The sequence below is a fragment of the Corapipo altera genome, unplaced genomic scaffold (genome assembly GCF_003945725.1).
Source record: "Corapipo altera isolate COAL_440 unplaced genomic scaffold, ASM394572v1 113, whole genome shotgun sequence".
Taxonomy (NCBI): domain Eukaryota; kingdom Metazoa; phylum Chordata; class Aves; order Passeriformes; family Pipridae; genus Corapipo; species Corapipo altera.
Window position 1 is genome coordinate 5718662 of NW_020884895.1, and position 23849 is coordinate 5742510.

General features: G+C 39.5%; 1 protein-coding gene across 4 annotated transcripts in view; it reads left to right on the plus strand.

Moving 5' to 3' along the window:
* The window catches only part of TBL1XR1 (transducin beta like 1 X-linked receptor 1), a 110551-nt gene that overhangs the window by 43302 nt on the left and 43400 nt on the right, over window positions 1-23849 (plus strand). For all 4 annotated transcript variants that reach the window (XM_027647308.1, XM_027647306.1, XM_027647310.1 and 1 more), the window contains one exon: window positions 4871-4935. The gene's annotated coding sequence lies outside the window, so the exon portion shown is untranslated. The remainder of the gene's footprint in view (window positions 1-4870; window positions 4936-23849) is intronic.

The following is a 23849-nucleotide window of genomic DNA, read 5'->3' on the forward strand; positions in this document are numbered from 1 at the left end:
TAGGATCCTTTAACTTACAGTTTATGCGAATTGGATTACTTACTAATGAATTTCATTTAAATGCCTTGCAAGTGAAATGGTGCTGCAGCACAACTCACCCTCCTCCATCTCAGTGGTACCAGCTGATTGGTATTGACAAGATTACTGGGCTGCGTTATGGGTTTTTAATGGAGCTGGCTAAGTTGGTTTCCTCTCCAGCAGTTCAGCTTCCTTCTCTTTCAGTGGGCTGTGAGCTGTTTTCTGTGAGTGCCTCAATTTTTTGACTGTTACAGAAACTGGTGTTTAAACTTGTGTATAGCTGCTACAGTATTCCTTTTCTCTGGTCTGATTTGCTCTGTGTTTCTCATTGCACAGTGAATCCTCTTTCTGTGTACTTCTGAAGAGTGATTCCTATATATGGATGATCTTTTTTCCATAACAGTGCTGTCTGCTTACCCAGTTCTTACTCTTTATCCCCTCAGATACCTTGCTTTGTTTTGATTGTTGGCTTACATACGTCCTCAGACAGACAGGTAGTTGTTCTTTGAAAGAATACTTCTGACACGTGGAAAGCTGGGCAACTTTAATGTGATATGAATATACAAGTTAAAAATTTCACCTCTGAAACATCCAGAAAGTCAGCTTACGTCAGGTTTTTCTATATTTCTGATGTAATAAAGGTAAAAGATGGAAAAAAAGATCAGGAAATAAAAGTTTCTCAATTGACAGAGAAAAGCTGTTTCAGACAGAGTTCAGGAATATGGGTGGATCTGTCTCTGGGCAGGTCTTGGGATGTTTTCAGTGCTCGCTGATGAGGCTTCTTGTAAAATACCCTCTGTGATGCCCCTCTCCATCTGAGCACACTCCCGGTGCTGTGCCACTCCCTGCTCCCAGAATGAACTATTGGAGCAGTCTGTGGGTGTTATTTTGTCACTAGGATCCCTATTGCTACCTCCTACTTGCAAGTAATGACAGTTTTTCACAATGTCTTGTGTGTGGTGCTGATTCCTCCTCCCCACAATTATATGTATTTGTTTCTCCTGAATTTTCTGACTTTGTATTTATCTCAGTTCAGCGTCACTGTTAGATCTGAAAAGCAGATGTTATTGTCAACATGCTAAATTGCTTAAAAGAATTGCCATACCTTGCTGTGGAACTGTGATTAAAAGAAGTAGCTTTGTTTTTCTCTTGTTTATGTTCCAAGCATGGCAGTGGTATAATCACCGCTAGTTTTGTGTGTGCCTGTTAACCAAATGAAAGGAAGGATTCAATGGAGTGATTAGTTTTCAATTTAGGCTTTTAAAATTATTGTCTGATGCTTTTTACAACCTAGTTACTGAGGGGAATATCCAGGATGTAGTTATTTTTAATTCTGTTTTGATTTGGACGCTTTTTCCAGATACTGAATCCAGATAAAAGCTGGATACTTGAGGATAATTTAGAAGAAAAGATACCATGTCCTTAGAAGGCTTTTGTAATTCGCAAAGCACAACATCTAGTGACTAAATTTGTTGTTAGGGCTCAAATAGCACCAAAATCTCAGAAAGTAGTATAAACAGTGTGATCCTAAGAGGATTAGAAGAGAAACACAAGTGCAGAAGTTCACAGGGGGAACAGGAGCAATTCAAAGCTCACGCAAAAATCGCGGGTTTAGCCGTGGCACAAACACCATGTAATGGCTGGAGAGGAGAAAGTAACTTGAATGGTGGCCTTTCTGGAAGAAAATGGCTAAGGATTTTTGCAATAGCTTGTAGAGAAATCCTTGCTTTGAACTGATTATGTTTGGAAGCAGGTAAGGAATAACATCAGTGTACATCTGAGCTACGTGTTTATAACTGGATTTGTCACTGTGTGGTTCCAGGGCTGTTTTTATCTGTGGCTTCCTTTGTACCACATGATTATTACTTGGTTGATAGCAGCAGCCCTGTCTGTGCTATCAGCATGGATTGTTATTTATTTGCCTCTTTGATGTAGTTGGTTTGGTGTGTTCGTTTTTGGCCCTGCAGGTGGGAACTGCCTGTCTTGTGCAACCTGTTTGCCCCAACCTCTGTGTGCAAGCTCTGGCCTCGAGTTTATGGCCTCAGGATGCTCTTTAGGAGGAGATGATGTGTGGTGGTGTACTGACTGTTTGGGTACAGTGTCCCAGAGGGACATGGGCATTAAGTGTGCCATTCTGTGCAGAAAGAGCTGGTGTGGGCAAGGCTGGTGAGTGCTGTCTGTGAGCAGGTCACTGCACACATGGCAAAATCTTCTTTATTTTTAAGTCGAGGGGAGCAGTCTTCAGGCCACGTTTAGTGTGTTAAGTCATCAGGCAGTGGTGAACTGTTCCCAGCCTCTCCAAGATGAAGGATCCAAACTCACAAGCTACTGTGCATTCCCCAGGTGTGCTTTATCAACTTCAAGGGCATCTGGTGGATTATTTTTAAGTGTCACATAGTGTAGCAGTTACTGCGCCTGGGCACCTGTTTAAATCACCATAACAGGTCAGAATATAAAGGCAAGAGATAGTCTAAAATCAATAAATTATAACTGTCACCTGCACTGTTTCAAGGTGCATGCCAAAATCCAATAGGATAAATTTGGAAAGAAGAAAAGCTGCTGATGAGGCATTTGTACTCAGCACTCGATTCTGAAGAAGGACATCGCAGAGTTTTCTAAATGTTTATGTGTCATTTCAAGCGCCCTTATTTAAAACTGGAACTTACAACCAATTAACATTGAGTGAGGAATGAAGTCAGTGAGCCCTTTCTTTTCTCATTCTCTGCTCTCTTGAGTCTTTGCTTCCAGCTTCTTTCCGTGTCACTGCCCTGTTAGATATAAAGCGAAGGACAAGAAGCCTCTTCCACGGATCAGGCGGAAAGGTTTCCCTCTCTGGCTCTGATGATAAGTACTGCACTCAAGATTGCACAAGGGCAAAGAGGTGTTGGAAGGAGACAGTTTGGGCAGTATGTACCAAAGAAGGCCTTTTTTCGTTGACGAAAATGGTTTATGTTTGTGCAATCATCCTTTTATTTACGTTTGCCGTGTTCCTTCCCAAATGAAATAACCCAAACCAAGCGTCACATTTGGAACAGGGCAGCGGGGCCCTCCTCTGCCTTTCTCTGCACACAGCTTTTATAATGATTGAGACTGTTTTTCATAAGGAATATTCGTTGGTTAGTTGGTGTTTTGTTCAGCTTTTAAGGAAAATTCTTTTTATAAGCAAGTAACGTTTTAATGGGGTCTGCAGAGCGATGTGTTAAAGCTTTCCCTTCTGTGCTGGTCTGTGGCTCTGGCTGTGGAAAAAGCAGACTTTCTGAGTGGCCTTGCATAGGATACGGTGCCACTTGAGGAATAGTTTTCCTCAACCTATTTACATAATTTCTGCTGCCCCAGTACAACTAAGCAAGGAAATAAGAGCATGTTTGCAAATTCTTTCAATTCCCAGCATTCCTCAGCATCCTCTGCAGTGCCTCTTGCTTGCACTGTGAAGGTGACGTTTCTACCTGCTGTGTGGGATCTTCTAAGAATAAAGTAAGCCCAAATGCTGCAGGTTGTTTTGGTTTTGTTTTTTGTTTTGTTTTGGGTTTTTTTGGTTTTGTTTTGTTTGTGTGTTTTTTTGTTTGTTTGTGGTTTTTTTTTGGCTGGGTCCAAGAATGGCTTTATAATAATTTGTTTCCTACTTGTTGAGCTTGAAAATTGTACCTGAGAACCTCGTGTTGATCATGAGCCCCAAACCCCATAGTTATTCTTTAGTCACAGTAAAAGTTTTTTAGCACAGGTTACAGATGCTTTGTAAAGAGTTTAATCTAAAAATAGTCTGATAATACTTTATTAGTCACCCATGTCCATCTGTCACCCTTCCTGCTCTTTGAGTGGGCGATTAGATTATATCCTAAAGAAAAGTCGTCTGGTAAGTATTTGTGTGAAGGGCAGTCGCTCAGGAATATTGGTGTGAACAGAAATCATTTGTCATTGCCGAATATAAAAATGAATGTTGCAGTGGATGGACATCAGAATCTGTTTGCTTATACTGAACTATTTCATTCTTAGATGCATAAAATTATTATTGACATGCAGCGAGAATTACTGAAATGTAGGAGAGTGTGGATTTGTTTGGATTATATTTTTGTTGGGGTTATGAACGTGGGCTAGATTTCTCTTGAATATTGTGCTAGGAAGATTTCTATTATGTACATGTTGTCAAATATTGGCAGCAATTATTATGAGCTGGTTTTTTTTAATTACTGAGGTCACTGCAGGAGTTGGTAACTGTCTGGGCACATGGGTACACCTCTGTACATAAACAGAGTTATTTAGCGCAAGATGTGTTTGAAAAGCAGATATTTATTTTTTTTACTGCTTCACAGTGGATGTAACCATTTTGGAAGTCAAAGCATTGGAATGTTGATTTTTGTTCGGGGCTTTTCAGAGTGTTTAGGTGTTGGTAGCTGAGGTTTATTTCCAGAAGAAATTTGGCATGGGCAGAAGATACTGTCAGTTGCCTAGTTGCCTTCCCGAAGCTTTTTCCAGAGAGTTAAGGCAAAATCCAGACATCAGGATTTTTTCTACCCGGGTTGTTTTGTTTGTGTGTGCTCCTGCTGAATGGGTGCGACCGTCTAGAGGTCTAATGGTGCAAGTGTTCATTCACCAGGCTTGTTTGTTCAAAGGTCTGTGTTTCAGGCTCCCCGCAGGAGCCGATGTGTGATGTGGGGAGTGACAGGATATGCAAAACCCCAGCTCTGCTGTGCTCTGCTCCAGGCTGTGCAAACTCAGTGGTAACCACTCAGCAACCTGAACAGAGCAGGCTGCAAGGCCCATATTTGATAACATTTTATTGTGTGTTAACACCACCATTTTCAAAATAATAAATATTAATGCGTCCTGTTTCGTCTCCTTATTTCCTTGTCAGCATCACCCTTCTGTGGCAAGAGGCGCTCGAAAGGAAAACTTCTGCATATCAATGCACTGCCAATGGTAAGTACCTTTTTAATTGACTGAAGCTGGTGTGGTTCCTTCCTGCTCACGCGCCATTAGCAGACTTGTATTGCAAATCGTATTTTCTAGAATAATTACTTTTTAGCACACAGTGCTAATTGTAGTTTTTTTGAAGAACCTCTAGACCATTATGCTGTTTGACAGAAACGTTACAGTCGCACCTGGTTTTTATCCTGTGGAACGTAGGGCAGCGTGTTAATTCTGAAGCGAGAAGTGTGACTTTGACACTAACATGGCTCATCCTGTTGGTAGCTGGTGTTGCTTCCTCTTTTGGCCAAAAGCCTGTTTGGGGCAAGCTGTAGCCGAGCTGAGTGTTCTGTTGCCCTCACTTGGGTGCTCTCTGCAGTTTGTTTCAATATTAAACAGCTTCTCCTATTAAAAAAACCCAACTCTACAGTGTAAGGTGTATTTTGCTTCAGGCCATTTGTCAGTGCAAGACCAGTGAAGTTAAAATCTTAGCTTCTGTAGGAAAGGGATTGGTTGGTGCAGTCTTTCCATCTCTGGAATGTTAGTCAGTGTTACAGACTATTGGAAGCTTATATTTTCAGATTGTCTTCATGGTTTGCTGGTGATTCCTGGTAGGTGTGCATATGGAAAGCAGAGGTGAGGTCTGAAGGGAAGGACTGTAACTTACTGTTTCAGCTTTGATCAAATAGTCTTTTTTCAGCAGTCTTGGGTTCTTGTGTTGTCACAGTTGAGGTGTACAAGAATGGTAACTGCAGCCTAAAGAAATAAATGGATAAAGTGCCAGCCTGAGTTTTATATTTGAAGCATCTCTAGATCATTATGCTGAGTACAGAAGTCAAAGGGATGATATTTTGGACCACTTGCTTTGAAACCTGAATTTTGGATCCTAGAGCTGTTTCCTTTGGTTTGTGTGTGGGCATGGGTCTAAGCAATGTGTAAATAGCCACTGTCTTTGCCCTGTGAGGAAAATGACACTCCAGGAGAGTTTGCTTGGCTGTAACTACTTTACTTTGAAATGCAGTAAGCAATTCTGTTCACTCCCAAAGATGACATGGAGTGAAATGTAATATATTTGGCACTAAGTAAAGCAAATACACACCTGAAATCAGCAGATTTGCACCAAATGTGTATGTCATTTAATAGTCTGATTTTTTAGGCTCAGAGTTGATAATGTGTAGAGTTTGTATTGATTTGGGATGAATTTCAGCTGGTGATTCAGATTTGTTGAGTGAAAAAGCATCGTGTTTATATGGTCACTTAACCTGGTATTTCAGCTTCTCAAACCTGAAATGAGCAGTGTTCTCAGCCTTTTCTAGTATTGCTAAACTTTCATTGTTGTTGTTGACCTTCTTCCAGTAAAAAGCTACTCTGATTTCTTTTTATTTTGTAGTAACTGAGTGTTATTTTAGTTATGATTTAAGATACTGATCTGTATTACTGCTTCTCTTAAAAACATGACTCATTTCATATTAACCTAGTCCTTATACTTCATAAAATTTTAAAATACTGAGAGACTGTACTTGAAATGTTGCTGCATTTTGTCCTAATTTTCCCCCTACAAATTATATTAGAAATTCAGAATTGCTCAGTCCCCAGGGCATGGTAGTTGTTACAGTGATCATAAAATATGCCCAACTGTTACTTGTAGTGAAGTGCTCTTTTCTTTAAGGGTTGTTTTTGTGCTATAAGTTATTGTATTTTATTATTCAAGAGATTTCTAAACAGTTACTCACCTCTAATTAACTTTGAAATAGTTTGAATTTACATCCAAGAGACAAGTTAGACACATTCTTCATCACTCCAAAAGTAATCATAACTTCATCAGTATAGTAAAAAAGGCTTTTATAGGTTCTTACTATGATATTTTTTTCTCTGATGTGTGTAAACAAAATGGGGGCCAGAGGTTGCTGAAAAAAGCAGTTTGTGTACATCTCCCAAACAGGACTTGGTTTAGCTTGGCTGCCCATGTTCAACACATGTATTTGAATAAGAAATTAATTTCTGATTCCCTTGAGAAATGGTAGTAGCATTTTGGATCATTTTTTAATCCTGATTGTCAGTTCCATTTCTCAATAGTAAAAAAAAATAGTAAAACAATTTACACATCCTCTTTTTTTTTCCTTAGATTTTCTGTTTTAGAGGTAATTAAAAGAAGCTTATTTTTTGCATGATATATGATACATAGCTGATAACTAAATAGGGTAAAATTCCAGTTACTCCTTAAAAATACATTGTAGTTGTTGGCAATTTTTTAAAAAATAAAATATTTATATTGTGATATAGCCTGCTAAAAGAGGATATGGCTGTGTCCAGTGGGTGTAAGTTCTCTTTCCCATTCTTCAGTCAGCTTTAATGTTCCTCACCCTCTCAAAGGAAAGATGCAAAGGCTTAACGAAAAAGACCTGTTAAGTGCAGGAAAATAAGTGTATAATGCTACTTTTTCTAGGATTTCGAAGGTTCATTTAGAGACTGATAACTGGGCACTTAATCCACAGTCACAAGGATTAATGGATGTGTTGGAAATAAAAATTTAAAGCCTTGGTCTAAGTAAAAGATGATGTCAGGATTTCAGCAAAGGCTTTAGCAAATAAATTTTCTTATGTGATGGATCAGGTAGCTTGCCCAAGAGAGGTTTTCCATCGTACCTTGCAGGGTACGATGTGAGTTTTGGAAGCAAAACAGTTTGTCTTTCTGTCTTCTGCAAGTTACTGAAGCAGGTCTCTGTGTGTGCATAAATTTGTGTGGCAATAGGAGTGTGCTTATCTGTGCATGTATCTATGCAGGCACGTATATGTGCATCTCAATATATATAAAGGACTGTGCAAAACCCAGAAACTTAGAGAAAGGTGGGAGGTACAGTTTGAGGCTCTTACATGACAGATTGCTGTGATGGGTTTAATTTTGCACCCAAAAAGGCCTGTGAAGGAATCAAACAAGCAAGGCAACATGGTGGCCTTCTGAGAGGCATCCTGGAAAACACTGTGCCTGGGTTGTTAGCTCCATCTTTTACTACATGACTGGTTTGTCAAACATCAGCACCCTCATCGGTTGAAAAGGTCTCATGCAGAAAAGAATAGGGGATGTTCTTGTTTATTACAAACTGCCACAGGCGAAGTCTGAGGATAGGCAGTGAGCCTGTGTTACTTATTCTCCAGAAAACTGGTGTCATCAAAAGCTAATGCATGTCCACATAGTCTTGGGGGCAATACAAACTAGGTGATTTGAATCCATTCTTTTTAATGCTGTCTGCTTTTAGGTAAAGCCGTCATAGTGTGTTTTGAAGGTGCGACACACCTATTGTTTGTTACATCAACTGTTCCTGTCTGTAAGAGATGTTATAGAACAACTCTGCAGGTGCTAAATGTCTTGGGCTGGGAAATTCCATGGGTGCAACATTTCAGTGTAATTATCTACCCAACTTGTTTAGCCCAGAAACAGCAGGAGTGCTTGGAGGAGATAGGGAGGATAAGTCACTCCAAAGAAAAAAGGCCGTTCAGTGAAGGGATTGGAATATGTCTCCAGAAATTCCCCCAAGACTGGAGCAAGATTTTTTACTTTGAACCCCTCTATGGTGCCTTTAGGTTGTCCTGTGACCCTACCACTCCTTAGAAGAGAGGTGAAGGAATAAATGAATATTAACCTGTGGTTCTCCAGCAGCTAAACCCATCTAAATGCTGATCTATCTGCCATTAACCTTCTGCCAGTCCATTATGTTAAAATGGTTTCATGCAGAGGAAGACAAATGAGGGAGAGGGCAGGAGCCTGCACCCAGAACTGGAGGGGTTTGGTGTGGAAGTTTTGCCTCTGCTGGCAGCTGCCAAGGACAGCTGGAGGTCTGTGCCACCAGCTCCAAGGTTTTTGCACTGGAATTGCAAAATTGGCTTTGTTTCAAGAGGAGCTGAGTGGCGTCTCTCCAGTGTAAGTATATACGACGGAGTATCTGGAGATGGGCAGAACTTTGTAAGGTGGTAGAGCTGAAGGTCAGTTGTGATTATACTGAGCACAGGGACCCCTGCTTTCAAGAGTTTATGAAACTTGACAGTGCTGAAGATGTTGGCTTAAAAATAAATAACCCTGCAAGACTAAGGCCCTTATTCTATGAAATACAAATGCATGTGCATACATATAACTTTGAATGTAGGAGTAGTTGTTTTGAGATATAAATAAGGAGCACTCGCATGCATAAAGCTAACCAGGCTTGAAAGCACTTTGAACAGTAGGGCCTAAAAGTGCCCATGAAATTTATTGTTGAGGCTGTTGGTTGTACAGTTTATGGAGTGCAGCTTTAAAAGGGAAAAAAAAAAATATATTTCTAGCAGTTTCTAAAATAGTCTAAAGTAAGTGACAACATGAAATTTTAGACTGTTCTGCTCCTTCTGAAATCAGTGGATGCTATTACCAATGAAGGAATGTGAAGTGCAATGTATTTTGTCTGATAATTTGTTATGGCTGAGAAATTATATTTCAGAATGTTTATACATCAGTTCTATTTCTTTGATCAGCATGAATTAGTTGATCTAGTGGTTTATGTGTGGAAGAGGAAATGCTAATAATGTGATACAAAAGAAAAATTGTGTCGTGTGGTAGGGGGCATACTGTGATAAGCATTAAAAATTGTATGTACGTTGTATTCTGAACCATTTTTGGAAGGGTTTTTGAAATGTCTGTTTCTTTACAGAAAGCAAGTTAAACACATTAGCAAGATCTCTTTCTGCTTCAGAAGGAAAACACCCCTTTTCCCCTTTTTCTACCGTTAAAGGTCATCATGGAATGAGTCAACTAAACCCGAAATGGAACGTCCTTAAAAAATTAAGAAGTTGAGGCTCCATTTTGAAGTAACATTTGTCAGAGAACTTTCTACACTGGTTCTCTAAGCATTTTACAGTTCAGAAGTAAGCTTCGACTAAGAATTCTCGGCAGAATCATAAATATATAATTATCTAAGCAACCGGGATTATTTAGCCCCTGGCAGGTGCCCAGTGCTGTGCAAGAGCAGAGGGAACTGGGCCAGTATCTCAAGCTCTATGGGAACATCCTCTAAAATAGGATAAGGGCCACTGGCTGTTCCTTGTCTACTGCCATTCATACATTTTAAATCTTAAATGTACCTGAAAAGAGGCCTCTTCTGGTGCAATGGGTTGTCTTCTCTTACAGCTGGTTTACTCTGGTTTTTTCCTTGTTGTCTTCCTCCTGCTTCACCTCTCCTGCCTTGGGTTTTTTCTGTCTTTACTGCTTTATGCTGGTTTTGTTCAATAGATAATGGCAGCAATAGTAGTGCAGTTAGCATTAGATTATATCTTACTTGATCAGTGTGCCATCTGCTATAGAGGAGAGGGAGATTTTATGTTTTTGCTCTGGGTTCACTGCCATATGCCCATGGTGAAGTCGTGTAACCTGAAATGACCCTTTTCCTGCTCTATTATATGAAAGAACTAGAAATACAGTGTAAAATCTTCTTGACATTGACTAATTTTGTTGTGTAGTTAAAAAATTAGACTGCATATCATAGGTGTGCATGAAGTAGGATGTCGTAGAGAAAACTCAAGGACAGGCTCTTTTGTGTCTCAGCTCATGAGTGTTGCCATCTGGAGAAGAGCAAGGCTTGTTTCGCGGAAGACTGTGTTAATGTGTCACTTGTACCATCAGCCCTTGATCCTGGTTTCCTTCTTGTCAGCAGAAAGCTGTTGTAAGTTCAAGTTAACAAAGGTAAAAGCTTCCCCTAGTCTCAGCGGTGCTGATGCTGGGAGATAATGGATATTGCTGCAAAACAACAGGAAGTCTGCAGGCTGTGGGGAATGACAGTAGTGATACTGACTTTTATTTACTTAGGAGAAGCTGAGACCTTTCGTGACCTGGTCACTGAAGACCAGGGACCCTGTGTCTTCATGGCCATCAACAGGGATGGCAGGTCTGGAAGCTGTACTTGGATGCCAAGTCTCCAGTTCACCAAATTAACAGAAACAGAAATTGTAATCAGTGGGTTATTGCACCCGTATTTGTAAATAAAGGTCATGTGTGGTGTTCTTATTGTAATTTAGTGAACAAATATAAGAAACTATTCAAGTCAAGGGATCTGAATAATCGGGGGGGGGGGGTGGTACTGAGCATATGTGTGTAGGATCAGCATCCATGAGTTTAATACTCACAGAAATGGAGGGTATTGGTGTCAAATGTGAGCCACACTTGGAATCTTTGTCCTCATTAATGGTATTCATGAAATCTTCCCCTTTCACTTAATTTCTTTTGGCTGTAGATGGACCATATTTTATTAAGGTCTGCATGTGTTTTAATGATGTTTTATGATCTGTTCAGGCGTTTGACAGCTGTTTTTAGAAAAAGATAAGCCTAGTAGCGTAGGTCAAGTTAAAGTCCATCATAACAATATGAAAGGGAGAGGATTTCAATAAAGTAATAAACTGGCAAATGAGCTTTTACAAAATCAGCCATTTCACTCTTGTAACTTGTTTTTTCTATTAGCTTAGTTGACATGTTTTGTGAAAACAGCCATGCACTTCTGGTAAAGAGCATACAGTAAGTCAGATAATATATATATATATATATATATATATATGATGGACTGTGAAGAAATGATTTTAAGTGTATGCTTATTAATGAACTCAGTGGTTAAAATGAACAGGGGGCAGATCAACAATCAGAGCAGATTCTTTTTTCATGAATAAAAGAAACAAATTTAAAAGTATCAGGTACATAACACACAAATTAAGGGAAAAAATAGATGGTCAAAGGTTAAAGAGGGAATGAAAACACAAGTTTTATGGTCACAAGATCAAATGAGGCATTAGTTAATTTTCCTTTTTTTGGTGCAGTTCAGCGAGAGTTCAAGTAATTCAACCGAGTGATTGAACTGGAACAGAAAAGAGTGCCAGAAAAACTGGTTGCTAATAACATAAACAGAAAAAATAATCAAATGAACTTAAGACTCGATGTCAGCATTTCACATTAAAATGCATTTGAAAAGGCTAGAATTCCATCCTAGTTCATGGAACCTGATTTACATAGAAAACAAATTTGTAACAGCTTTTCTTGCAACAGCTGATAAATTATTCTGCTAATGAGCCGTCAGAATGGATTTAACCAACAAGTGGCTGAGGCTCAGAAGGTGTTTTCTGGAGACTGACCATCTGGGAAATGGGAAGTAACTTGAGGAGTAGGTGAGGATATTTGAGCCCTTACCTTTGAACTGTGAGGAGGTCACTTAATTATGTAAATTGCAAATGGAAACCACATTAGGGATGCTGGGGTTTTGCTCTAAATAAAAGATAAAATACATTGTATTATTTCCTACCATTGGCACCCCTGAGGTGATGTTCTGCTCTTTAGCCAAGATCATTGCTACCTTTTCTCATGCACATTTCATTCTTTTTATGATAAGCAAGTAACTAGTATGTTTTTGAGTTCATGACTGTGAATGCAGCTTAGAAGAGATTGTTGACATACCTTTCCACTGGCCTAATTCCTAGCTTCTTTTATATTTAACTTCTTCTAAAAACAAAATCCTTTTGTGCTGAACCGTTCAATTTTGGTTATCACGAAGATATTCCCTGTGCTGTTGCAGTTCATGAAATTCCTGGTTGAAAGTCCACCCCAGTGGATGGACAGACTCTGGCCCATCCTCATTCTTGGCTCAAGCTGGGAGCTGTGGTAAATGGGCTGTCGTGGACCAAAGTTGCTTTCACTGACCCATCCAGTTTTGTTTTACCATTCTCTTTGCTGAAGTTGACTGAAACTGAAGTTTCTCAGCATATTGGCCTCCTTGTAGCCTACAGGAACAAGCATTCCCTCTTTTTTTTTTTTTTTTTGTGTGTGTGTGGTTTTTTTTGTGGGTTTTTTTTGTGGGGTTTTTTTGGTGTGGTTTTTTTTTGTGTGTGTGTGTTTTTTAAGGCTGGGGGTTTTTTATTATTTTTTCTTTTTATTCACACATGCTGTGATTGTCTGCATGGTGGTCTGTGTGTTTCAACTGAATTTCCTTTTCATCGTAACATAAAGTAAATAAAATCCCAGTTTTTGTCTTGCAGTATGCCCGTGTAGAGGCAGTTGCAGGGATTGCCCCAGTGATGTTGACTTAGACTCGGACTGCCCCTGTTAAAGCTTCTCATTTTCATCAGGCTGCTTTTCAGTCATCTGCAGTCAGATGTGGCTTGTAGCATATTTGGAAGAAGATCAAGTGTTACATGGCATAGCATAACTGTCATCCTCTGAAATGCCTTAGTCCTGGGGTCCCTGTGTCTGTAGTTCTTGGGAGGTCTGGTGTTGGGTTGTGAGGGAACTGAGAACATGGGACAAAAACTGTCACCTGGGAGAAAACAGTATAATTAATGTGAACATTTTACTTCAGCGAATTCGGAAGCACATAAGTCTTGGACTCATTTTTTGTCTGATTTGGAAAGCAGTTTAATCTGTTATATAAATCTTTAAATTTATGCTTCGAAAAGGAGTGTTACATGCGTAAATTCTAAAGCATTCCAAAGAGAACTTGTGGCATCTATACATAGCAAACCTATGGAAAAAAAATACTCATTTTTGGGGTTCCTAAGGTTCTGTTGTTACCCCAAGATAGATGTGGGACTTTTTGCATAATGGATTAGTGGAGAAACATAGGGAAAGGCAAAGCTTGAGCAGAGTTTTACTAGAAGCGCCAAGTTACAGCTGTGGTGGGTGACATCAACTTAAAAAGATGTCAACTATGCAGGACTCATAAGTTAGGAACCTCTCTGCTTGCTTTTGAAGAAAAGGCATTGCAGCTTAAGCCAAGTCAATTGTTCCACATATTTTTGTGACTTGTAACTCATCCGGTGGAAAATCCACAGTGGTTTGTAGGCACAGTGCTCTGAGTAGGGAAAGGAGCTTGGGGATTCCAGGAGGAGATCTAGGTCACAGAGTAACACACTTGCTTCCTTATTTTCTTGCCCTGGCAGCGTGTCGTTTGTGTTCTAAATAGTGCTATATCCACAGGAATCTTTCACCAGAAAATTAATGTGTGTCAGAGAAGTCATATATTTAAAAATAAAATAAATCTAGCCTTGCCTCGCACATCTCTTCTGGCTACAGTCATGAAAACTGCCTAGAGGTCAACTGAAAGGGCCTGTTTGGGAAGTGGGTGAAGTCACAGCCCTTCCTTGGGTGGTTTGTGGGAACTGAGTGTAAGTTAGGACCATTTGGAGGATAATGCTGTGGCTCATTCACAACAAGCAGCTTGCTGCACACTGTGTCAGAGTTGAGGCAGCACAGTGTGATCTTACCATGGGCATGGTTTTAGAGGGCTTGAAGAGCAGTTTTGTGGCCCTCTCAGCTTTGAATTCAGTGTGCTATACAGTCCCTCTGCCAGCATATGTTGAAATCCTGTGATAAGAGTGCTATAATTAGGAAGCTCAGTTGGAGAACTGGGTGAAGGAAACACTTGCATTCCTTAAGTGCAGTGGATTTGTCAAAAGGAAAAGTGTACTGTGATTCGCTGTGTATTCCAGAGAAGAATTTCATGATACTTCTCTTGAGTTAAATGAAAAGAGCAGGAATATACTGAAAGGGGGAGGAGGACAATTCTGTTCTAAGAGGTGAATGCCAAAAAATCCTCCAAAATCAAAGCATTTTGAGGAAGGATTTTTGCTTCTTTTTGTCTTTCTCTCATTGCATCTTAGTACAGGAGACTGTAGGGTCTGTAAAGTGCAGACTTCGCTGTGGGAGATGCATCTCTTTATCACTTCTAACCAATTCTAAGTGAGGTGTATGGATTTTTTTAGTAACACCTAAAAAAAAATATTTTGTTTTAGGAATCTTAAATCTACTAAATATTTGGTGAGTGAAGAAAAAAATCCTAGCCAGGCAGAAGTGCATGTGTAACGCTTTACCTCACACCAGGATAATGGCTGCAAATTTCTGGAGCTTCAACTGTTTAATAAGGCATTCCTTAACTCAGCCCAGCAACCAGAGCCAAGAGCAGAAAAAGTGACTGTTCCTGTGATGCTTTTTCCTTTCCTCTCTCAGCCTGTTCCCACAAGACACTTCCCTACCTACTCGGCTCTAGTCTTGCTTGGTGCCCATGTTTATGCTGGCTGTTGTTTTGTTTTAACATATATTCCCTTAGACCAGGGAATATATATATATATATTATTTTTTTTTTACTGTTTGCTGTATGGTTAGAAAATGAGAGAAATCACATTCTCTCACTGTATAGATTGTTTTTTCTGAACACAGAATGGACTTGTTACCTAGCTCTTTATCTAGTTTTTTTCCACGTAAACTGAGGGCCAGCATTTAATCCTCATTCAGTACTACAAATATTTCATTCCACTGGTCAGAGAAGGAGGTTACTGAATTTAGATAAAGATGGCAATATTCAACATTGTATTTATCCTAAGTCAGAAACAACTGGCACTTTCACAAATGTCTAGAAAAGCTATGTTACATCTCAACACTTTCATTATCTTTGAAGACTCTTCAGTGTATTTTGTCTCCCACAGAGGAGGAATCTCTTTTCTATTTTTTTTTTTAATAGTTGTTCTAGGAGGACAGACAGTCAACAGTGATACTGACTCTCTGGAGAACCTTGGTCCATAAGAGAGAGCAGCAGATGGTCTAAGGGCATATATATTAAAATAAAATGAAAGTCCTGGAAAGGAAACTTTGTTGTTGACTTTTGATGTTGTTTATTGACCTTGTCTAGTTAAATTACATCTCTTCAGCACAGGAATGAAGTACTATGTGTTTATGCAACATTAACACAATGGGGCCCTCACCTTAGAAAAGGGTCTTTTGGATGCTGCTGTTATTCAAACAAATGATAATAATGATGTTCATTATGTCTGGTTTTAGTTGTAGTGAAGGTTCCTTGAGCAAAAAGAGATGTGCCTGAAATAGAGCAGCAACATTTTTAAGTGAAATGAGTAAAGGCCCCATGATCCTTGCATGTGTTGCTTTTTAATTGTCTGTTTTGTAGATGTTTTTGTACTGCTCCATTTTATCTGTGTATAAAACCACATCAGAGTTTTTACAAGGGTTTGTATCAGTGCATGTTGTGATTTATACTCAATAGTAAAGATGATGACTACCAGAGGTTTCTTGGTTTTATATAATCCTGGCTTTGCAGCCTTGTAATTCACTTGCTGTCTGTTTTGCAGTGCAAAGCAGTGATATAAATTCTACCCATAGGCTTATTTGACTTCTCCTTCTCTACAAGTTACAGAAGCAGAGCTGTGGGGGTGGCAATCCCCCCCCTGCTCCTGTACCTGCTTGGTTTTCTCCCAGGCACTGATTTCTGGTAGCCTTGGGGTTTTTTTCCCTTAGGTTTCAGTGTTACAGATGGAATTGAGGGACAGGGTAAACAGAGGTAAATTTGGTTACATACGGCTGTGCTGTGAAAAATGCAGGTCGTTTGTGTCTTAGAAATTGGGTCAGGTTTTAATTGCATTGTCAAGGGTAGTTAATGCTTAAATTGTTTGCTTCTCAATATAAAAGGGAACAAAAATGGATCTGCTATTAACTTATTCTAACACTTCTTAAATTACAGTATTTATGTGTAAATCTAAACTGCAACAAGTCTAGAAAGCCCTACAATCCTTTAACTACTTGCAAGTGGTCTCAGTTTTCTTTGTGACAAAATGAGCTATTTTTGTTTTTCAATAATACATCCTGTGGCATATCTACAATGAACCTCTTCTCATCTGAATGTTGCTATTCTGAACAGACAGACCTGTTTGCTTCACCTGAGGCAGAATACAACATTTTTGGTGTATTTTGAATAACACTTCTAGCAGATTTGGGAGCCAAAGTCAAAGTCCATGATCACTTGACAGTGCTGCCTCATCCCTCTGCCTCTACCTGCCTTCCAAGGCGTGGATCACACGTTTGCCCTCGGTGTATCCACAGAGGTTGTGTAAGTGAATAACTGTCTGCCTTTCTTGCTGTGCTGCATGGGGTTATCAGGTTTTGCTCTTCTTCTAAACTGCAATTCAGGTGAAGAATATGATGGCAAAGGATTTATTGTTTCTGTGGTTATGTAACAGGATATTCAGTTACAATAATTTCAGTTAGTTAGGTTAAATTCAGCGGAAAGGCAGCTTCCCTGGCATCTTTGAGGGGGAATCCTCTTACCAGGAGATCCACATGGACTGCCCACGAAGTCTGTGGTTTGTCTGGTTCCCTCTGCAATGGCAGGGTACATGTGGGATATGGAATAATAGTCTGAAAACACAGTACTTAAAAAGGTGTTCATCTGTCAGCAACAGGGGTTAAGTGTTCACTATATCCTTGGGGTTTTTTCCGTGAAGAAGTTTTTGGTGTGGATTTTTTCGAATGATCTGTATGAGGCAGGACTTCCTAGAAAACCACTTGTCTTCATCTCTGTAACATACCCAAGCCTCTAAATTCTGTCCCTGTTTCTGTTAAGATTAACTAAACAATAAAAAATAATGTCAAATGTCCTTCCCTCTCTAAAGCCAGCTGTGCCTGGGGTAAGGGTAACTAAAAAAAAAGAATTAAAATTAAAATAATATTTTCCTTCTGCTGGTAGTGTTTGCATGTTTAAGGTAAGTGTTGGAGCAATCTGATTTGGAATAGGAGAAAAATCAGAAAATGTGAACTAGGTCTTGACTTGGTGCTGGTTTTATATAAAGCAGCTGGTTTGAGGTTGAATGTGGTGGTACAGCTACAGAGGGAAAAATCACTTATTGATAGCTGGGCTCCAGTTTTTATTTCCAGCTGTAAGACATGTGGATTCCTAAAACCATTGCTTCAATGAAATTTGCTGATAGTGAAGACTTCCACTTAGCTGGTCAAGGCCACCCTAATCCTGAAAATTTTTATATGATCTTCTTAAGGTTTAAATGCTTTCAGTATACATAAAGGAAAAGCCCATCAAGGGATGGATGGAACCAAGGTCATCTTTTCTTTATTACCTCCTTTTCAAGTACCTTGCAGCTTTTCTGCTTACAAGTGTGACAGTTGTTAGAAAAAATAAATTGTACAATGGATATAAAAATATCCCATGTGATGAAAGTGGCTTTGGATCCCAGATAGCTTTGTGTTTTGTTTCTTCTTGCAGGTCTTATTTCCTTTTCTCAATTTTGACTCCTTTAGTTTTTAATGTTTATAGTGTTCTAGTGAATTTTAAGATAAAAGGAAAATTTAGGAAATGGAAAAACATAGACAATCCTGTTCCCAGAAAGCAAATTATGTTCTTAATAATTCAGAATTCTCTTCACTCCCCTTGGATTTAAAGGTGAATTGGCAACGTGCAAAATTAGTTACAACTACAATTGATTTCTTTGTGCAAGTACTTTGGTATGCATAAATACATGAGAAATTAAACAGCTGGCATAGGGCCCCTGGTTTTGTGTAAATCTTTAGGCTAGGAGGATGATTTTTTTTTTATTTTTTACAAGACTGAAAGAGCTAGCTTTAGAAGTAAGTAAAAGGCATTATTAGGAGGAATGTGCTCCTGCAAGCTGATGGAAAGTGATGTGCTTTTATGCCAAGGGGAAAACTGAGCAGCAGTGATTACTGTGTTTCTCTTCAAGTCTATCTTTCAAACATTTCTGGACATTCCAGATTAATCTGCTATAAAACTGTAAAAATAGATTATTATCCACTGAAACATGAGCACAGGTCACCTTGTTGAGGAGTTGGTGTTCCTTAGGCTTAAGTTTGTTTGGAGAACTGTTTCTATGTAATTCTGTCTCCATTTCTGTTTCCTCTCCATGGCAGACATACCTGAAACAATTGAGTCCTCCTGCTTTTCTCTCAGCAGAAGGCTTGAGGCAATTTAGTGTGCATTGGCAGAGTTTCTCCTGCCAGCTCTCCATCTTCAGTGAACCTCGGCAGGATGCTCTTTTTTTCCTCTTTTCTGCAGATAGTGTCAGGCATCTGGAGCGAGAAAGGGAGGCAAACTGTTTTCAGGGCAAATCACAAAACAGAAGAAAACGGTGGTCGTAATAGTAAAAAATGTAATTCACCTTTTCTGAAGCCTATGCTCTAGTTTTGCCAGAGAAGTCCTCAGTTGCATCATTCACAAAAGCTTCAGAGAAGGGGTGTTCCTTGTTGATTTTCCATGATAGAAGGGAAGAAACAGGAGAGGCCTTAGCAGGACCTCAGTGTGTCAGCAGGTAGCCACATATGGAATGTGTCTTTCTCTTGGTTAGCTGGGAGTCACTGCTGGGCTTGGTCTGGATCTAGTGTGGTTTTGTGCAGTGTCTTATGCAGGTGCAGACACTTCCCTCCATTGATTGATAGGATATATTGTTAGAGAGGTGGTTTCTGCTTTGTTGGTGACTATTCCATTTAAATACAGTCTAAAGATGTAGTACATTTTATTGCATCTCACAGTGCACTGCTTGTAGCACCCGCAATCCAAGCTAGTCTGTGGATGGGAGGTAATAAAATCAGGTCCAAAAATCACTACCATTTCCTGGACACTCGCTTCTCCCAGCATCACTGTGTCCAGTGTCCGATCCTTTCTCTTTGCGTAGACTTCTAGATGGAAAAATGTTTGCACCAGCTTGTGTGATGTAATAAAGGCTATTAAAATGTAGCATGGCTTTTGGTATAGTTGCTGCTGCTGAAGGTTAGGTGTTAATTTGGGAAGGCACACAATGGGGGTATTGTAATTGAGCAGTGGCTGACATGTCGCTCAAAACTCAAAGTAGGTTGTGCTATAAATATAGTCTCTTGTTTTGCAATTGACATTTTGCTAGTGGGTGGCTAATTTGAAGGGAAATAGACCAGTGATCTAATATTAATAACTAATTAATAGTTATGTGGGTATTTTAAGTCTATTTTTCTGCTTATTTATAGGCATATATTATTCATCTATGCTGTGTATCCTTCTTTGTATGTTTAATTCTGAAACTTTTGCTTCGATAATATTCAGGTTTATGTGCCTTTGCAATCAAAAATTTGAAAGGAAAGTTGGTGTATTCTTCAAAACCACTTTTTGAGGATGACAATTTCAAAGTAATGATACCTCAGCTACTGAGGAAAGTCTCCCTCTTGAAGCAAGGCCTAACGGGAAAGCCAGCGATACATTGCCTACATCTCCCCTTCATCTGTGAGTCCTAAATCAGCATCAGTACTATGTTTTCCTGTGTATAAAGTAGAACATAGGGGCAGATTTTAGGCCTCTATTGAAAGTGTGTAGTTCATGGGCAAACTGAAGAAGAATAAAATAAGAAGGGACATCTCACAAGAAGCCTTATCCTGTGGGATCAGAGTAAAACATGCATTCAAGTGCACATCGCTTCTCACAGCGTATGTGTTACTATACCAAAGAGATGTCGTGTTTTTCTTTGCTCTGATGGGGCAAACTTCTCTGCAGGTTTGTATCTCTTCTACCTATTTCCTTTGCCTCCTGCCTTTTCTCTCACACTTGCAATTGTCTGTAAATTAATAAGTGTGCTATACTTGTCCTTTTAATGAATTCTTAATTGAATTGATAATAAAGCAGGAAGACTATGTGAGAGATGCATTATACTTTGTATATGCTTGATATTTTTAGATCTGTTTTGTCACATATCCAAACATTTTTAAATGCATTCCATCAAACTCTGTAGAACAGTGCTGTGATACCCCAGGCTGTAACTGCTGCAGAATTCGTGTGTGTTGCCTTTGTATCTTGTCCCTCTTGTGTAACTTTGCTGTGAGCACTCAACTCACAGGGAACAAAAAATGTTTCCCCACTATCTATAGAGTTTACATTACTCATTTAGCTGCTGTCCTAGGAGGTTTAAGTTCTGTCCTAGAAAGCATTTGCTACTGTTAGATTAGAACCTGGCTTCTGTTACTTGTGGAATGCACTTGTTAGTGGAAGTACCATGGTCCCTTTGACCACGTGCTGCATCTTCTGCATAAAGGTCTTCTCAGCATTTGTTACAAGTGTGAGGAGAAGCCCATATTAGTACCAAATGTCTGACAACAAGCAGATGTAGTGTTTTGCCTTTTAATACCCTGCACTTCGGGGGGTGGGAGTTTGCATGCAGCTGTTTGCGTGTTGGAAGGCACAGTTATTGATGATAGAGGAAGCACAATGTGGGACTTGGAGCTTTCACAGCCAAATTGACAACTGCCAGCACCCTTCCAAAGGTGTTGAACTTTTGTGTTTGCTCTCCACAAAGCTGTGTCTTTTCATGTTTCTCAGTGTAGCTCATGGAGTCATCGTCGTGAAACAAACAATCCCAGATACACAGACTCCTTGAAGGAAAGCTTCTTGCTCCCCATTTTCTTGCAGATATCGAAAGATTTCAATTTCAAAGCAGGTTGGTTTGTTTGTGAGGGTTTTTTTTGGGTTCTTTTTCCTGGCTCTTACGTACTGTGTTGTACACAGGACATCTCTGGGCAGAGAACGAACCCAAAACAACTTGTGTCACTGGTGCAGTGAGCTTTAGCTGGAGAGAGAGATTGGTGTTTTGGGCATCGCTTGGGACTCACACCATTTCAAGAAGTGCTTGAGGTTCAGTTGTCCATTGATAAAATGCAACTGGTAGTGTTTGTCCAGTTCACAGTGGTCTGAGGAAGAGCTGACACCACTGACACACTCGCCAGCACTGGTGGTGAGAGTTGTGTATGAAGGCAGATAACGAGGCCCATGTTTAAACTCTGCAGGACACATGAAGTATGATTTCTGTAATTTCTCTTGTTTCATGGTTAGTTTGAGCCATGTTGGAAGTGACTATCAGGGGGTTGTTTTGAAGTTTTTGTCCCTGTGTATTTTTCTGTCTCTTTTTGCGTTACAGTTCATGTTTTTGTTTTCAGTTCCCTGTGACTCAGGGAATCTTTTGTCTATGCGTGTGCTTATTGTAAGTAGCCTCCTGTGTAACATAGTCCCATTGCTTCTCTTGTAATAATGAGAACCCACTGCAAGATTCATTCTTAATCTGCCAAGGTGTTTAGGCAAATTTTAAGATTCTCTACTAATAAAAAAAAATCCCTTAATACATTGAAAATTTACAGAAATTTGCTTGTATTTCAAGCGTTGACATTGTGGTGTTGGGTCAAAGATTGGACTCTGATCTCAGAGGTCTTTTCCAACCTAAGTGATTCTGTGATTCAGCAGCAACTTCAGTGCTTTCTCCTCTGCTAAGAAGTGTGTCTGCATCTGGGCAATCCTGCTTGTCCTTCTAATATTTACTTGCTAATCTTTCGTATCAAAAATAATAAACCATATTTGTCAAAGTACTAATACAGCAGGTCACAACACTTTAAACATCTTAAAAATTACCTGTATCCCAATACACAGGAAGTGTCTGTCAAACACTGGAAATATGAAGCAATGATTCCTGTACCAAGTTCTTGTGTCTTGAGCTGCTGCTGATCTACCAATAAATTCAAGAACTTCAGCTGCCCTCTGAAGGATTGAGAGCAAGGGCAATAGACTGTTCATGTGTTGGAGGTTCATGAGTTACTTTCACACCTACATGAGTTTTGAAATACAGAACTTTTTTAATGGCTGGGATCCTTATTTGTTTTGGATGTCAAGACATGGAATATATTCTTCCAGCTGAGTGGATTTTTGACCTTTTATATTCAAGTTTGTCATATGTTCCATAAGTACCTCTGTATGTGCTGCTCTGGTATTTATAGGTTTTGAGACAGTGTTTTCCTACTCAAACACATAACGTTCTGAGTAACACCACAAATTAGTGTCCTTTTGCAAACATACTTTATTTTCTCTCTCATATTATTAAAGGCCCATTGAGTCTGAAAATTAAGTAATGTAACTTTCCACATATTATGCTTTTTCAGCATAATTGGAAGATGTTTTGGATTACTGTCTTTAGGCCTATGCAGCCAAGAACCCAATTATAGGCATGGTTAGAACGCGCTAGCGTGCGTTAGTCTGATTATAACAAGATTCCAATAATGTAAAATTGCTGCACGACAAATTAGCTTGTATAGATTTTGACAGTTGTTGCCTTTAACAAACTAAATTATTAAGCAATACACAGCTGCAAGGCTTCTAAAATTGAAGAAAAATATTCTTATTTCCTTGTCAAAGTCTTTTCTGTAGAGCAGGACCACAGGCGTGAATAAGTCTGGTTTGAGTTGTTCAGTTGACTTTGTGAATCCATCTGTCCCAAGATGATTTTGTCTCTGTAAGCAGATGATAGACAGATTACAAGAGCTACGTTAAAGACTTTGTCAGGCACCTTCTTTTTGCCGTTAGTCCTGACAAATGCGCTCACAGTCTTTTGGGCTGCCACTTAGTAAACTGAGTTTTGGGAGGTTTTATTGTAATTTATGAATAAATGGTTACTAGATTAATGCTGCCTGTTTATTTTCACTACAAACCTGAGCCAAGAATTTACCTTGAGTCTCCTGGGAGAGTGCAAGAGCTGTTGGTGTGGTAACTCCATATACTGATTGAATTGCATCTCTGAAATCCAAGAACCTGTCGCTCTCTCTAGTAAGGTGTTACTACAACGCTATAAAATAAAGCAAAATCTACTACATTCCAGCAATCAGGTTATTCAATCAGTAGCTTTATTACACTTTCCTGTCCTGAGCTATGTTCCAACTGCAGGTTTTGAGAACCACCATGGCTGTCAAGTGATGTTTGTATCTATGTTGGCGAGTCTCTCTTTTAGTGTTGTGAGCTTTAATTAGATATGACATAATTATGATACAAACCTACTTTCAGTCCGATTTAAGACCAAGCCCTACTATTTTTACATACATTTCCAAGCAAATTAAAGCCCAGTTTTGGGGCTGTGCTCCATCCCAAAGTGCTACTTGATATCTGTTCAAAGGAACTGGGACTCCAGCAAAGCAAAGTCACTGCCCAGCAGTTTGGCTCTTTCCTTCCTCACAGTTCAAGGGCACCAGGGGCAGACCTGATTTCTGAGTGTCCTTGGCTGCTGTTGCTTGTGGTGTTTTAGCTCTTGCACTTTTCTCCTGGGAGAGCACAATGGCACTGACTTAAT